At 32.4% G+C, this 16028-nt stretch overlaps 5 non-coding genes across 5 annotated transcripts; all 5 read left to right on the plus strand.

Moving 5' to 3' along the window:
• Positions 1-1326: 1326 nt before the first annotated feature.
• TRNAW-CCA (transfer RNA tryptophan (anticodon CCA)) lies at positions 1327-1398 on the plus strand. Its single transcript has one exon. It is a non-coding gene; the product is annotated as a tRNA-Trp (tRNA).
• A 2895-nt stretch (positions 1399-4293) lies between these two features.
• TRNAW-CCA (transfer RNA tryptophan (anticodon CCA)) lies at positions 4294-4365 on the plus strand. The gene has a single exon. It is a non-coding gene; the product is annotated as a tRNA-Trp (tRNA).
• Positions 4366-7270: 2905 nt separating this feature from the next.
• Positions 7271-7342, plus strand: TRNAW-CCA (transfer RNA tryptophan (anticodon CCA)). Its single transcript has one exon. It is a non-coding gene; the product is annotated as a tRNA-Trp (tRNA).
• Positions 7343-10236: 2894 nt separating this feature from the next.
• On the plus strand, positions 10237-10308 carry TRNAW-CCA (transfer RNA tryptophan (anticodon CCA)). Its single transcript has one exon. It is a non-coding gene; the product is annotated as a tRNA-Trp (tRNA).
• Positions 10309-11726: 1418 nt separating this feature from the next.
• Positions 11727-11798, plus strand: TRNAW-CCA (transfer RNA tryptophan (anticodon CCA)). The gene has a single exon. It is a non-coding gene; the product is annotated as a tRNA-Trp (tRNA).
• Positions 11799-16028: the final 4230 nt, after the last annotated feature.

Raw genomic sequence — 16028 nt, forward strand, 5'->3', positions numbered from 1 at the left:
CGACTTTGTTGCTACCAGGCTGCAGTGTTTAAGAAACTGCATTTTTTAGTTCTACAGATTATAATCGTTTCAAGAGGACTTTGATAAGATTTGTTATTGGGAATTGAGTTCCAAACATTAATAAATGTAATTAATGCCATAAGCACCTATTAATTTATTTTTACCATTGCCATCTTTGAATTTGTAAGAAAAGAGGGTTTATTACCAGATTCTTAATTTTTGACTGGAAATCACTGAATCTGATTGTGAAGATCTTAATTCAACTGTAGTGCTTCTGAATCCATATCAGAAAGTTGTGTATTCAAATCACGTCATGGTCAAGCAGCTCTTTCATATTTTTATAGCTTGATCGATGTTTGGGTTAAGATTGAAAACAGAAACTGGGTAATCCAACTGAAAATAGATTAACACAACGTTGTTGACACAGGTCAGAACCGTTTTTAAAAAAGTGTTTTTTAATTCTATAGATTAAAATCTTATCAACAATACTTTGATGAGAAATATTATTGGGAATTGAGTTAAAAACCATTAATAAATGTAATAAATGCCAGGAACACCTATCGCTTTGTTCATACCATTGTCATCTTTGAATTTGTAAGAAAATCAGGCTTATTACTAGAATCTAAACTTTAAACTGGAAATCCCTGAATCGGAACGTGAAGATCCTAATTCATCCTTGTTATTACTTTTCTAAACTGTGATTTAAAGTAGCAAATTTCAAGATGGTGTCTGTATATTTCCTCATGCACTTTACAAGTGAATTATGGGAGCAAGCAAGTTTTACAGCTGTCCTCATACACTGACGGTAGTGCGCCTTACTCCTGGTCAGAATGATGCATGTTTAAATTATGTCATGTTCAAGTATCTCTTTCATCTTTTTAAAAGTTGATCGATGTTTGGGTTAAGATTGAAAACAGAAACTGCGTATTCTAACTGACAATAGATTATCATGATCTTGTTGCCACCTGTCAGGAAAGTGTTTGAAAAATTGCTTTTTTAATTCTACTGAATAAAATCTTTTCAACAATCCTTTGATGAGATATATCATTGGGAACTGAGTTCAAAACAGAAAATTTGTGGCAAGTGAGAAACACCTATTAATTTGTTCATACCATTGTCATCTTTGAATTTGTAAGAAAAAAGGGTTTATTACTATATTCTAAATTTTTAATTGGAAATCCCTGAATCTGAAAGTGAAGATCTTAATTCATCCTTGATTATATCTTTTCCAAACTGTGATTATAAGTAGCAAATTTCAAGATGGTGTCCATATATTTTATCATGCACTTTTCATGTGAAGTATGGGAGCAACAACACTTTTCAAATGACCTCGTGGCGCAACGGTAGCACGTCTGACTCCAAATCAGAACGTTGCGTGTTCAAATCACGTCGGGGTCAATCAGCTCTTTATGTCTTTTCATATCTTGATTGATGTTTGGGTTATTATTGAAAACAGTAACTGCATAGTCCAACTTGACAAAAGTTAACTCGACTTTCTTGCTACCAGGCTGCAGTGTTTAAGAAACTGCATTTTTTAGTTCTACAGATTATAATCGTTTCAAGAGGACTTTGATAAGAATTGTTATTGGGAATTGAGTTCCAAACATTAATAAATGTAATTAATGCCATAAGCACCTATTAATTTATTTTTACCATTGCCATCTTTGAATTTGTAAGAAAAGAGGGTTTATTACCAGATTCTTAATTTTTGACTGGAAATCACTGAATCTGATTGTGAAGATCTTAATTCAACTGTAGTGCTTCTGAATCCATATCAGAAAGTTGTGTATTCAAATCACGTCATGGTCAAGCAGCTCTTTCATATTTTTATAGCTTGATCGATGTTTGGGTTAAGATTGAAAACAGAAACTGGGTAATCCAACTGAAAATAGATTAACACAACGTTGTTGACACAGGTCAGAACAGTTTTTAAAAAAGTGTTTTTTTAATTCTATAGATTAAAATCTTATCAACAATACTTTGATGAGAAATATTATTGGGAATTGAGTTAAAAACCATTAATAAATGTAATAAATGCCAGGAACACCTATCGCTTTGTTCATACCATTGTCATCTTTGAATTTGTAAGAAAATCAGGCTTATTACTAGAATCTAAACTTTAAACTGGAAATCCCTGAATCGGAACGTGAAGATCCTAATTCATCCTTGTTATTACTTTTCTAAACTGTGATTTAAAGTAGCAAATTTCAAGATGGTGTCTGTATATTTCCTCATGCACTTTACAAGTGAATTATGGGAGCAAGCAAGTTTTACAGCTGTCCTCATACACTGACGGTAGTGCGCCTTACTCCTGGTCAGAATGATGCATGTTTAAATTATGTCATGTTCAAGTATCTCTTTCATCTTTTTAAAAGTTGATCGATGTTTGGGTTAAGATTGAAAACAGAAACTGCGTATTCTAACTGACAATAGATTATCATGATCTTGTTGCCACCTGTCAGGAAAGTGTTTGAAAAATTCCTTTTTTAATTCTACTGAATAAAATCTTTTCAACAATCCTTTGATGAGATATATCATTGGGAACTGAGTTCAAAACAGGAAATTTGTGGCAAGTCAGAAACACCTATTAATTTGTTCATACCATTGTCATCTTTGAATTTGTAAGAAAAAAGGGTTTATTACTATATTCTAAATTTTTAATTGGAAATCCCTGAATCTGAAAGTGAAGACCTTTATTCATCCTTGTTTATATCTTTTCCAAACTGTAATTATAAGTAGCAAATTTCAAGATGGTGTCCATATATTTTATCATGCACTTTTCATGTGAAGTATGGGAGCAACAACACTTTTCAAATGACCTCGTGGCGAAACGATAGCTAACCAGAAGGTTGCGTGTTCAAATCACGTCGGGGTCAATCAGCTCTTTATGTCTTTTCATATCTTGATTGATGTTTGGGTTATTATTGAAAACAGTAACTGCATAGTCCAACTTGACAAAAGTTAACTCGACTTTGTTGCTACCAGGCTGCAGTGTTTAAGAAACTGCATTTTTTAGTTCTACAGATTATAATCATTTCAAGAGGACTTTGATAAGAATTGTTATTGGGAATTGAGTTCCAAACATTAATAAATGTAATTAATGCCATAAGCACCTATTAATTTATTTTTACCATTGCCATCTTTGAATTTGTAAGAAAAGAGGGTTTATTACCAGATTCTTAATTTTTGACTGGAAATCACTGAATCTGATTGTGAAGATCTTAATTCAACTGTAGTGCTTCTGAATCCATATCAGAAAGTTGTGTATTCAAATCACGTCATGGTCAAGCAGCTCTTTCATATTTTTATAGCTTGATCGATGTTTGGGTTAAGATTGAAAACAGAAACTGGGTAATCCAACTGAAAATAGATTAACACAACGTTGTTGACACAGGTCAGAACCGTTTTTAAAAAAGTGTTTTTTAATTCTATAGATTAAAATCTTATCAACAATACTTTGATGAGAAATATTATTGGGAATTGAGTTAAAAACCATTAATAAATGTAATAAATGCCAGGAACACCTATCGCTTTGTTCATACCATTGTCATCTTTGAATTTGTAAGAAAATCAGGCTTATTACTAGAATCTAAACTTTAAACTGGAAATCCCTGAATCGGAACGTGAAGATCCTAATTCATCCTTGTTATTACTTTTCTAAACTGTGATTTAAAGTAGCAAATTTCAAGATGGTGTCTGTATATTTCCTCATGCACTTTACAAGTGAATTATGGGAGCAAGCAAGTTTTACAGCTGTCCTCATACACTGACGGTAGTGCGCCTTACTCCTGGTCAGAATGATGCATGTTTAAATTATGTCATGTTCAAGTATCTCTTTCATCTTTTTAAAAGTTGATCGATGTTTGGGTTAAGATTGAAAACAGAAACTGCGTATTCTAACTGACAATAGATTATCATGATCTTGTTGCCACCTGTCAGGAAAGTGTTTGAAAAATTGCTTTTTTAATTCTACTGAATAAAATCTTTTCAACAATCCTTTGATGAGATATATCATTGGGAACTGAGTTCAAAACAGAAAATTTGTGGCAAGTGAGAAACACCTATTAATTTGTTCATACCATTGTCATCTTTGAATTTGTAAGAAAAAAGGGTTTATTACTATATTCTAAATTTTTAATTGGAAATCCCTGAATCTGAAAGTGAAGATCTTAATTCATCCTTGATTATATCTTTTCCAAACTGTGATTATAAGTAGCAAATTTCAAGATGGTGTCCATATATTTTATCATGCACTTTTCATGTGAAGTATGGGAGCAACAACACTTTTCAAATGACCTCGTGGCGCAACGGTAGCACGTCTGACTCCAAATCAGAACGTTGCGTGTTCAAATCACGTCGGGGTCAATCAGCTCTTTATGTCTTTTCATATCTTGATTGATGTTTGGGTTATTATTGAAAACAGTAACTGCATAGTCCAACTTGACAAAAGTTAACTCGACTTTGTTGCTACCAGGCTGCAGTGTTTAAGAAACTGCATTTTTTAGTTCTACAGATTATAATCGTTTCAAGAGGACTTTGATAAGAATTGTTATTGGGAATTGAGTTCCAAACATTAATAAATGTAATTAATGCCATAAGCACCTATTAATTTATTTTTACCATTGCCATCTTTGAATTTGTAAGAAAAGAGGGTTTATTACCAGATTCTTAATTTTTGACTGGAAATCACTGAATCTGATTGTGAAGATCTTAATTCAACTGTAGTGCTTCTGAATCCATATCAGAAAGTTGTGTATTCAAATCACGTCATGGTCAAGCAGCTCTTTCATATTTTTATAGCTTGATCGATGTTTGGGTTAAGATTGAAAACAGAAACTGGGTAATCCAACTGAAAATAGATTAACACAACGTTGTTGACACAGGTCAGAACAGTTTTTAAAAAAGTGTTTTTTTAATTCTATAGATTAAAATCTTATCAACAATACTTTGATGAGAAATATTATTGGGAATTGAGTTAAAAAAATTAATAAATGTAATAAATGCCAGGAACACCTATCGCTTTGTTCATACCATTGTCATCTTTGAATTTGTAAGAAAATCAGGCTTATTACTAGAATCTAAACTTTAAACTGGAAATCCCTGAATCGGAACGTGAAGATCCTAATTCATCCTTGTTATTACTTTTCTAAACTGTGATTTAAAGTAGCAAATTTCAAGATGGTGTCTGTATACTTCCTCATGCACTTTACAAGTGAATTATGGGAGCAAGCAAGTTTTACAGCTGTCCTCATACACTGACGGTAGTGCGCCTTACTCCTGGTCAGAATGATGCATGTTTAAATTATGTCACGTTCAAGTATCTCTTTCATCTTTTTAAAAGTTGATCGATGTTTGGGTTAAGATTGAAAACAGAAACTGCGTATTCTAACTGACAATAGATTATCATGATCTTGTTGCCACCTGTCAGGAAAGTGTTTGAAAAATTGCTTTTTTAATTCTACTGAATAAAATCTTTTCAACAATCCTTTGATGAGATATATCATTGGGAACTGAGTTCAAAACAGAAAATTTGTGGCAAGTGAGAAACACCTATTAATTTGTTCATACCATTGTCATCTTTGAATTTGTAAGAAAAAAGGGTTTATTACTATATTCTAAATTTTTAATTGGAAATCCCTGAATCTGAAAGTGAAGACCTTAATTCATCCTTGTTTATATCTTTTCCAAACTGTGATTATAAGTAGCAAATTTCAAGATGGTGTCCATATATTTTATCATGCACTTTTCATGTGAGGTATGGGAACAACAACACTTTTCAACTGACCTCGTGGCGCAACGGTAGTGCGTCTGACTCCAGGTCAGAAGGTTGCGTCTTCAAATCACGTTGGTGTCAATCAGCTCTTTATGTCTTTTCATAACTTGATTGATGTTTGTGTTATTATTGAAAACAGTAACTGCGTAGTCCAACTGACAAAAGTTAACTCGACTTTGTTGCTACCAGGCTGCAGTGTTTAAGAAACTGCATTTTTTAGTTCTACAGATTATAATCGTTTCAAGAGGACTTTGATAAGAATTGTTATTGGGAATTGAGTTCCAAACATTAATAAATGTAATTAATGCCATAAGCACCTATTAATTTATTTTTACCATTGCCATCTTTGAATTTGTAAGAAAAGAGGGTTTATTACCAGATTCTTAATTTTTGACTGGAAATCACTGAATCTGATTGTGAAGATCTTAATTCAACTGTAGTGCTTCTGAATCCATATCAGAAAGTTGTGTATTCAAATCACGTCATGGTCAAGCAGCTCTTTCATATTTTTATAGCTTGATCGATGTTTGGGTTAAGATTGAAAACAGAAACTGGGTAATCCAACTGAAAATAGATTAACACAACGTTGTTGACACAGGTCAGAACAGTTTTTAAAGAAGTGTTTTTTTAATTCTATAGATTAAAATCTTATCAACAATACTTTGATGAGAAATATTATTGGGAATTGAGTTAAAAAAATTAATAAATGTAATAAATGCCAGGAACACCTATCGCTTTGTTCATACCATTGTCATCTTTGAATTTGTAAGAAAATCAGGCTTATTACTAGAATCTAAACTTTAAACTGGAAATCCCTGAATCGGAACGTGAAGATCCTAATTCATCCTTGTTATTACTTTTCTAAACTGTGATTTAAAGTAGCAAATTTCACGATGGTGTCTGTATACTTCCTCATGCACTTTACAAGTGAATTATGGGAGCAAGCAAGTTTTACAGCTGTCCTCATACACTGACGGTAGTGCGCCTTACTCCTGGTCAGAATGATGCATGTTTAAATTATGTCACGTTCAAGTATCTCTTTCATCTTTTTAAAAGTTGATCGATGTTTGGGTTAAGATTGAAAACAGAAACTGCGTATTCTAACTGACAATAGATTATCATGATCTTGTTGCCACCTGTCAGGAAAGTGTTTGAAAAATTCCTTTTTTAATTCTATTGAATAAAATCTTTTCAACAATCCTTTGATGAGATATATCATTGGGAACTGAGTTCAAAACAGGAAATTTGTGGCAAGTCAGAAACACCTATTAATTTGTTCATACCATTGTCATCTTTGAATTTGTAAGAAAAAAGGGTTTATTACTATATTCTAAATTTTTAATTGGAAATCCCTGAATCTGAAAGTGAAGACCTTAATTCATCCTTGTTTATATCTTTTCCAAACTGTGATTATAAGTAGCAAATTTCAAGATGGTGTCCATATATTTTATCATGCACTTTTCATGTGAAGTATGGGAGCAACAATACTTTTCAACTGACCTCGTGGCGCAACGGTAGTGCGTCTGACTCCAGATCAGAAAGTTGTGTGTTCAAATCACGTCGGGGTCAATCAGCTCTTTATGTCTTTTCATATCTTGATTGATGTTTGGGTTATTATTGAAATCAGTAACTGCGTAGTCCAACTGACAAAAGTTAACTCGACTTTGTTGCTACCATGCCGCAGTGTTTAAGAAACTGCATTTTTTAGTTCTACAGATTATAATCGTTTCAAGAGGACTTTGATAAGAATTGTTATTGGGAATTGAGTTCCAAACATTAATAAATGTAATTAATGCCATAAGCACCTATTAATTTATTTTTATCATTGCCATCTTTGAATTTGTAAGAAAAGAGGGTTTATTACCAGATTCTTAATTTTTGACTGGAAATCACTGAATCTGATTGTGAAGATCTTAATTCAACTGTAGTGCTTCTGAATCCATATCAGAAAGTTGTGTATTCAAATCACGTCATGGTCAAGCAGCTCTTTCATATTTTTATAGCTTGATCGATGTTTGGGTTAAGATTGAAAACAGAAACTGGGTAATCCAACTGAAAATAGATTAACACAACGTTGTTGACACAGGTCAGAACAGTTTTTAAAAAAGTGTTTTTTTAATTCTATAGATTAAAATCTTATCAACAATACTTTGATGAGAAATATTATTGGGAATTGAGTTAAAAACCATTAATAAATGTAATAAATGCCAGGAACACCTATCGCTTTGTTCATACCATTGTCATCTTTGAATTTGTAAGAAAATCAGGCTTATTACTAGAATCTAAACTTTAAACTGGAAATCCCTGAATCGGAACGTGAAGATCCTAATTCATCCTTGTTATTACTTTTCTAAACTGTGATTTAAAGTAGCAAATTTCAAGATGGTGTCTGTATATTTCCTCATGCACTTTACAAGTGAATTATGGGAGCAAGCAAGTTTTACAGCTGTCCTCATACACTGACGGTAGTGCGCCTTACTCCTGGTCAGAATGATGCATGTTTAAATTATGTCATGTTCAAGTATCTCTTTCATCTTTTTAAAAGTTGATCGATGTTTGGGTTAAGATTGAAAACAGAAACTGCGTATTCTAACTGACAATAGATTATCATGATCTTGTTGCCACCTGTCAGGAAAGTGTTTGAAAAATTCCTTTTTTAATTCTACTGAATAAAATCTTTTCAACAATCCTTTGATGAGATATATCATTGGGAACTGAGTTCAAAACAGGAAATTTGTGGCAAGTCAGAAACACCTATTAATTTGTTCATACCATTGTCATCTTTGAATTTGTAAGAAAAAAGGGTTTATTACTATATTCTAAATTTTTAATTGGAAATCCCTGAATCTGAAAGTGAAGACCTTAATTCATCCTTGTTTATATCTTTTCCAAACTGTAATTATAAGTAGCAAATTTCAAGATGGTGTCCATATATTTTATCATGCACTTTTCATGTGAAGTATGGGAGCAACAACACTTTTCAAATGACCTCGTGGCGAAAAGGTAGCTAATCAGAAGGTTGCGTGTTCAAATCACGTCGGGGTCAATCAGCTCTTTATGTCTTTTCATATCTTGATTGATGTTTGGGTTATTATTGAAAACAGTAACTGCATAGTCCAACTTGACAAAAGTTAACTCGACTTTGTTGCTACCAGGCTGCAGTGTTTAAGAAACTGCATTTTTTAGTTCTACAGATTATAATCGTTTCAAGAGGACTTTGATAAGAATTGTTATTGGGAATTGAGTTCCAAACATTAATAAATGTAATTAATGCCATAAGCACCTATTAATTTATTTTTACCATTGCCATCTTTGAATTTGTAAGAAAAGAGGGTTTATTACCAGATTCTTAATTTTTGACTGGAAATCACTGAATCTGATTGTGAAGATCTTAATTCAACTGTAGTGCTTCTGAATCCATATCAGAAAGTTGTGTATTCAAATCACGTCATGGTCAAGCAGCTCTTTCATATTTTTATAGCTTGATCGATGTTTGGGTTAAGATTGAAAACAGAAACTGGGTAATCCAACTGAAAATAGATTAACACAACGTTGTTGACACAGGTCAGAACCGTTTTTAAAAAAGTGTTTTTTAATTCTATAGATTAAAATCTTATCAACAATACTTTGATGAGAAATATTATTGGGAATTGAGTTAAAAACCATTAATAAATGTAATAAATGCCAGGAACACCTATCGCTTTGTTCATACCATTGTCATCTTTGAATTTGTAAGAAAATCAGGCTTATTACTAGAATCTAAACTTTAAACTGGAAATCCCTGAATCGGAACGTGAAGATCCTAATTCATCCTTGTTATTACTTTTCTAAACTGTGATTTAAAGTAGCAAATTTCAAGATGGTGTCTGTATATTTCCTCATGCACTTTACAAGTGAATTATGGGAGCAAGCAAGTTTTACAGCTGTCCTCATACACTGACGGTAGTGCGCCTTACTCCTGGTCAGAATGATGCATGTTTAAATTATGTCATGTTCAAGTATCTCTTTCATCTTTTTAAAAGTTGATCGATGTTTGGGTTAAGATTGAAAACAGAAACTGCGTATTCTAACTGACAATAGATTATCATGATCTTGTTGCCACCTGTCAGGAAAGTGTTTGAAAAATTGCTTTTTTAATTCTACTGAATAAAATCTTTTCAACAATCCTTTGATGAGATATATCATTGGGAACTGAGTTCAAAACAGAAAATTTGTGGCAAGTGAGAAACACCTATTAATTTGTTCATACCATTGTCATCTTTGAATTTGTAAGAAAAAAGGGTTTATTACTATATTCTAAATTTTTAATTGGAAATCCCTGAATCTGAAAGTGAAGATCTTAATTCATCCTTGATTATATCTTTTCCAAACTGTGATTATAAGTAGCAAATTTCAAGATGGTGTCCATATATTTTATCATGCACTTTTCATGTGAAGTATGGGAGCAACAACACTTTTCAAATGACCTCGTGGCGCAACGGTAGCACGTCTGACTCCAAATCAGAACGTTGCGTGTTCAAATCACGTCGGGGTCAATCAGCTCTTTATGTCTTTTCATATCTTGATTGATGTTTGGGTTATTATTGAAAACAGTAACTGCATAGTCCAACTTGACAAAAGTTAACTCGACTTTGTTGCTACCAGGCTGCAGTGTTTAAGAAACTGCATTTTTTAGTTCTACAGATTATAATCGTTTCAAGAGGACTTTGATAAGAATTGTTATTGGGAATTGAGTTCCAAACATTAATAAATGTAATTAATGCCATAAGCACCTATTAATTTATTTTTACCATTGCCATCTTTGAATTTGTAAGAAAAGAGGGTTTATTACCAGATTCTTAATTTTTGACTGGAAATCACTGAATCTGATTGTGAAGATCTTAATTCAACTGTAGTGCTTCTGAATCCATATCAGAAAGTTGTGTATTCAAATCACGTCATGGTCAAGCAGCTCTTTCATATTTTTATAGCTTGATCGATGTTTGGGTTAAGATTGAAAACAGAAACTGGGTAATCCAACTGAAAATAGATTAACACAACGTTGTTGACACAGGTCAGAACAGTTTCTAAAAAAGTGTTTTTTTAATTCTATAGATTAAAATCTTATCAACAATACTTTGATGAGAAATATTATTGGGAATTGAGTTAAAAACCATTAATAAATGTAATAAATGCCAGGAACACCTATCGCTTTGTTCATACCATTGTCATCTTTGAATTTGTAAGAAAATCAGGCTTATTACTAGAATCTAAACTTTAAACTGGAAATCCCTGAATCGGAATGTGAAGATCCTAATTCATCCTTGTTATTACTTTTCTAAACTGTGATTTAAAGTAGCAAATTTCAAGATGGTGTCTGTATATTTCCTCATGCACTTTACAAGTGAATTATGGGAGCAAGCTAGTTTTACAGCTGTCCTCATACACTGACGGTAGTGCGCCTTACTCCTGGTCAGAATGATGCATGTTTAAATTATGTCATGTTCAAGTATCTCTTTCATCTTTTTAAAAGTTGATCGATGTTTGGGTTAAGATTGAAAACAGAAACTGCGTATTCTAACTGACAATAGATTATCATGATCTTGTTGCCACCTGTCAGGAAAGTGTTTGAAAAATTCCTTTTTTAATTCTACTGAATAAAATCTTTTCAACAATCCTTTGATGAGATATATCATTGGGAACTGAGTTCAAAACAGGAAATTTGTGGCAAGTCAGAAACACCTATTAATTTGTTCATACCATTGTCATCTTTGAATTTGTAAGAAAAAAGGGTTTATTACTATATTCTAAATTTTTAATTGGAAATCCCTGAATCTGAAAGTGAAGACCTTAATTCATCCTTGTTTATATCTTTTCCAAACTGTGATTATAAGTAGCAAATTTCAAGATGGTGTCCATATATTTTATCATGCACTTTTCATGTGAAGTATGGGAGCAACAATACTTTTCAATTGACCTCGTGGCGCAACGGTAGTGCGTCTGACTCCAGATCAGAAAGTTACGTGTTCAAATCACGTCGGGGTCAATCAGCTCTTTATGTCTTTTCATATCTTGATTGATGTTTGGGTTATTATTGAAATCAGTAACTGCGTAGTCCAACTGACAAAAGTTAACTCGACTTTGTTGCTACCATGCTGCAGTGTTTAAGAAACTGCATTTTTTAGTTCTACAGATTATAATCGTTTCAAGAGGACTTTGATAAGAATTGTTATTGGGAATTGAGTTCCAAACATTAATAAATGTAATTAATGCCATAAGCACCTATTAATTTATTTTTATCATTGCCATCTTTGAATTTGTAAGAAAAGAGGGTTTATTACCAGATTCTTAATTTTTGACTGGAAATCACTGAATCTGATTGTGAAGATCTTAATTCAACTGTAGTGCTTCTGAATCCATATCAGAAAGTTGTGTATTCAAATCACGTCATGGTCAAGCAGCTCTTTCATATTTTTATAGCTTGATTGATGTTTGGGTTAAGATTGAAAACAGAAACTGGGTAATCCAACTGAAAATAGATTAACACAACGTTGTTGACACAGGTCAGAACAGTTTTTAAAAAAGTGTTTTTTTAATTCTATAGATTAAAATCTTATCAACAATACTTTGATGAGAAATATTATTGGGAATTGAGTTAAAAACATTAATAAATGTAATAAATGCCAGGAACACCTATCGCTTTGTTCATACCATTGTCATCTTTGAATTTGTAAGAAAATCAGGCTTATTACTAGAATCTAAACTTTAAACTGGAAATCCCTGAATCGGAACGTGAAGATCCTAATTCATCCTTGTTATTACTTTTCTAAACTGTGATTTAAAGTAGCAAATTTCAAGATGGTGTCTGTATATTTCCTCATGCACTTTACAAGTGAATTATGGGAGCAAGCAAGTTTTACAGCTGTCCTCATACACTGACGGTAGTGCGCCTTACTCCTGGTCAGAATGATGCATGTTTAAATTATGTCATGTTCAAGTATCTCTTTCATCTTTTTAAAAGTTGATCGATGTTTGGGTTAAGATTGAAAACAGAAACTGCGTATTCTAACTGACAATAGATTATCATGATCTTGTTGCCACCTGTCAGGAAAGTGTTTGAAAAATTCCTTTTTTAATTCTACTGAATAAAATCTTTTCAACAATCCTTTGATGAGATATATCATTGGGAACTGAGTTCAAAACAGGAAATTTGTGGCAAGTCAGAAACACCTATTAATTTGTTCATACCATTGTCATCTTTGAATTTGTAAGAAAAAAGGGTTTATTACTATATTCTAAATTTTTAATTGGAAATCCCTGAATCTGAAAGTGAAGACCTTAATTCATCCTTGTTTATATCTTTTCCAAACTGTAATTATAAGTAGCAAATTTCAAGATGGTGTCCATATATTTTATCATGCACTTTTCATGTGAAGTATGGGAGCAACAACACTTTTCAAATGACCTCGTGGCGAAACGGTAGCAAATCAGAAGGTTGCGTGTTCAAATCACGTCGGGGTCAATCAGCTCTTTATGTCTTTTCATATCTTGATTGATGTTTGGGTTATTATTGAAAACAGTAACTGCATAGTCCAACTTGACAAAAGTTAACTCGACTTTGTTGCTACCAGGCTGCAGTGTTTAAGAAACTGCATTTTTTAGTTCTACAGATTATAATCGTTTCAAGAGGACTTTGATAAGAATTGTTATTGGGAATTGAGTTCCAAACATTAATAAATGTAATTAATGCCATAAGCACCTATTAATTTATTTTTACCATTGCCATCTTTGAATTTGTAAGAAAAGAGGGTTTATTACCAGATTCTTAATTTTTGACTGGAAATCACTGAATCTGATTGTGAAGATCTTAATTCAACTGTAGTGCTTCTGAATCCATATCAGAAAGTTGTGTATTCAAATCACGTCATGGTCAAGCAGCTCTTTCATATTTTTATAGCTTGATCGATGTTTGGGTTAAGATTAAAAACAGAAACTGGGTAATCCAACTGAAAATAGATTAACACAACGTTGTTGACACAGGTCAGAACAGTTTTTAAAAAAGTGTTTTTTTAATTCTATAGATTAAAATCTTATCAACAATACTTTGATGAGAAATATTATTGGGAATTGAGTTAAAAACCATTAATAAATGTAATAAATGCCAGGAACACCTATCGCTTTGTTCATACCATTGTCATCTTTGAATTTGTAAGAAAATCAGGCTTATTACTAGAATCTAAACTTTAAACTGGAAATCCCTGAATCGGAACGTGAAGATCCTAATTCATCCTTGTTATTACTTTTCTAAACTGTGATTTAAAGTAGCAAATTTCAAGATGGTGTCTGTATATTTCCTCATGCACTTTACAAGTGAATTATGGGAGCAAGCAAGTTTTACAGCTGTCCTCATACACTGACGGTAGTGCGCCTTACTCCTGGTCAGAATGATGCATGTTTAAATTATGTCATGTTCAAGTATCTCTTTCATCTTTTTAAAAGTTGATCGATGTTTGGGTTAAGATTGAAAACAGAAACTGCGTATTCTAACTGACAATAGATTATCATGATCTTGTTGCCACCTGTCAGGAAAGTGTTTGAAAAATTCCTTTTTTAATTCTACTGAATAAAATCTTTTCAACAATCCTTTGATGAGATATATCATTGGGAACTGAGTTCAAAACAGGAAATTTGTGGCAAGTCAGAAACACCTATTAATTTGTTCATACCATTGTCATCTTTGAATTTGTAAGAAAAAAGGGTTTATTACTATATTCTAAATTTTTAATTGGAAATCCCTGAATCTGAAAGTGAAGACCTTAATTCATCCTTGTTTATATCTTTTCCAAACTGTAATTATAAGTAGCAAATTTCAAGATGGTGTCCATATATTTTATCATGCACTTTTCATGTGAAGTATGGGAGCAACAACACTTTTCAAATGACCTCGTGGCGAAAAGGTAGCTAATCAGAAGGTTGCGTGTTCAAATCACGTCGGGGTCAATCAGCTCTTTATGTCTTTTCATATCTTGATTGATGTTTGGGTTATTATTGAAAACAGTAACTGCATAGTCCAACTTGACAAAAGTTAACTCGACTTTGTTGCTACCAGGCTGCAGTGTTTAAGAAACTGCATTTTTTAGTTCTACAGATTATAATCGTTTCAAGAGGACTTTGATAAGAATTGTTATTGGGAATTGAGTTCCAAACATTAATAAATGTAATTAATGCCATAAGCACCTATTAATTTATTTTTACCATTGCCATCTTTGAATTTGTAAGAAAAGAGGGTTTATTACCAGATTCTTAATTTTTGACTGGAAATCACTGAATCTGATTGTGAAGATCTTAATTCAACTGTAGTGCTTCTGAATCCATATCAGAAAGTTGTGTATTCAAATCACGTCATGGTCAAGCAGCTCTTTCATATTTTTATAGCTTGATCGATGTTTGGGTTAAGATTGAAAACAGAAACTGGGTAATCCAACTGAAAATAGATTAACACAACGTTGTTGACACAGGTCAGAACCGTTTTTAAAAAAGTGTTTTTTAATTCTATAGATTAAAATCTTATCAACAATACTTTGATGAGAAATATTATTGGGAATTGAGTTAAAAACCATTAATAAATGTAATAAATGCCAGGAACACCTATCGCTTTGTTCATACCATTGTCATCTTTGAATTTGTAAGAAAATCAGGCTTATTACTAGAATCTAAACTTTAAACTGGAAATCCCTGAATCGGAACGTGAAGATCCTAATTCATCCTTGTTATTACTTTTCTAAACTGTGATTTAAAGTAGCAAATTTCAAGATGGTGTCTGTATATTTCCTCATGCACTTTACAAGTGAATTATGGGAGCAAGCAAGTTTTACAGCTGTCCTCATACACTGACGGTAGTGCGCCTTACTCCTGGTCAGAATGATGCATGTTTAAATTATGTCATGTTCAAGTATCTCTTTCATCTTTTTAAAAGTTGATCGATGTTTGGGTTAAGATTGAAAACAGAAACTGCGTATTCTAACTGACAATAGATTATCATGATCTTGTTGCCACCTGTCAGGAAAGTGTTTGAAAAATTGCTTTTTTAATTCTACTGAATAAAATCTTTTCAACAATCCTTTGATGAGATATATCATTGGGAACTGAGTTCAAAACAGAAAATTTGTGGCAAGTGAGAAACACCTATTAATTTGTTCATACCATTGTCATCTTTGAATTTGTAAGAAAAAAGGGTTTATTACTATATTCTAAATTTTTAATTGGAAATCCCTGA

Source organism: Dendrobates tinctorius, unplaced genomic scaffold (genome assembly GCF_039654945.1).
Source record: "Dendrobates tinctorius isolate UK_male_01 unplaced genomic scaffold, ASM3965494v1 ptg000178l, whole genome shotgun sequence".
NCBI lineage: Eukaryota > Metazoa > Chordata > Amphibia > Anura > Dendrobatidae > Dendrobates > Dendrobates tinctorius.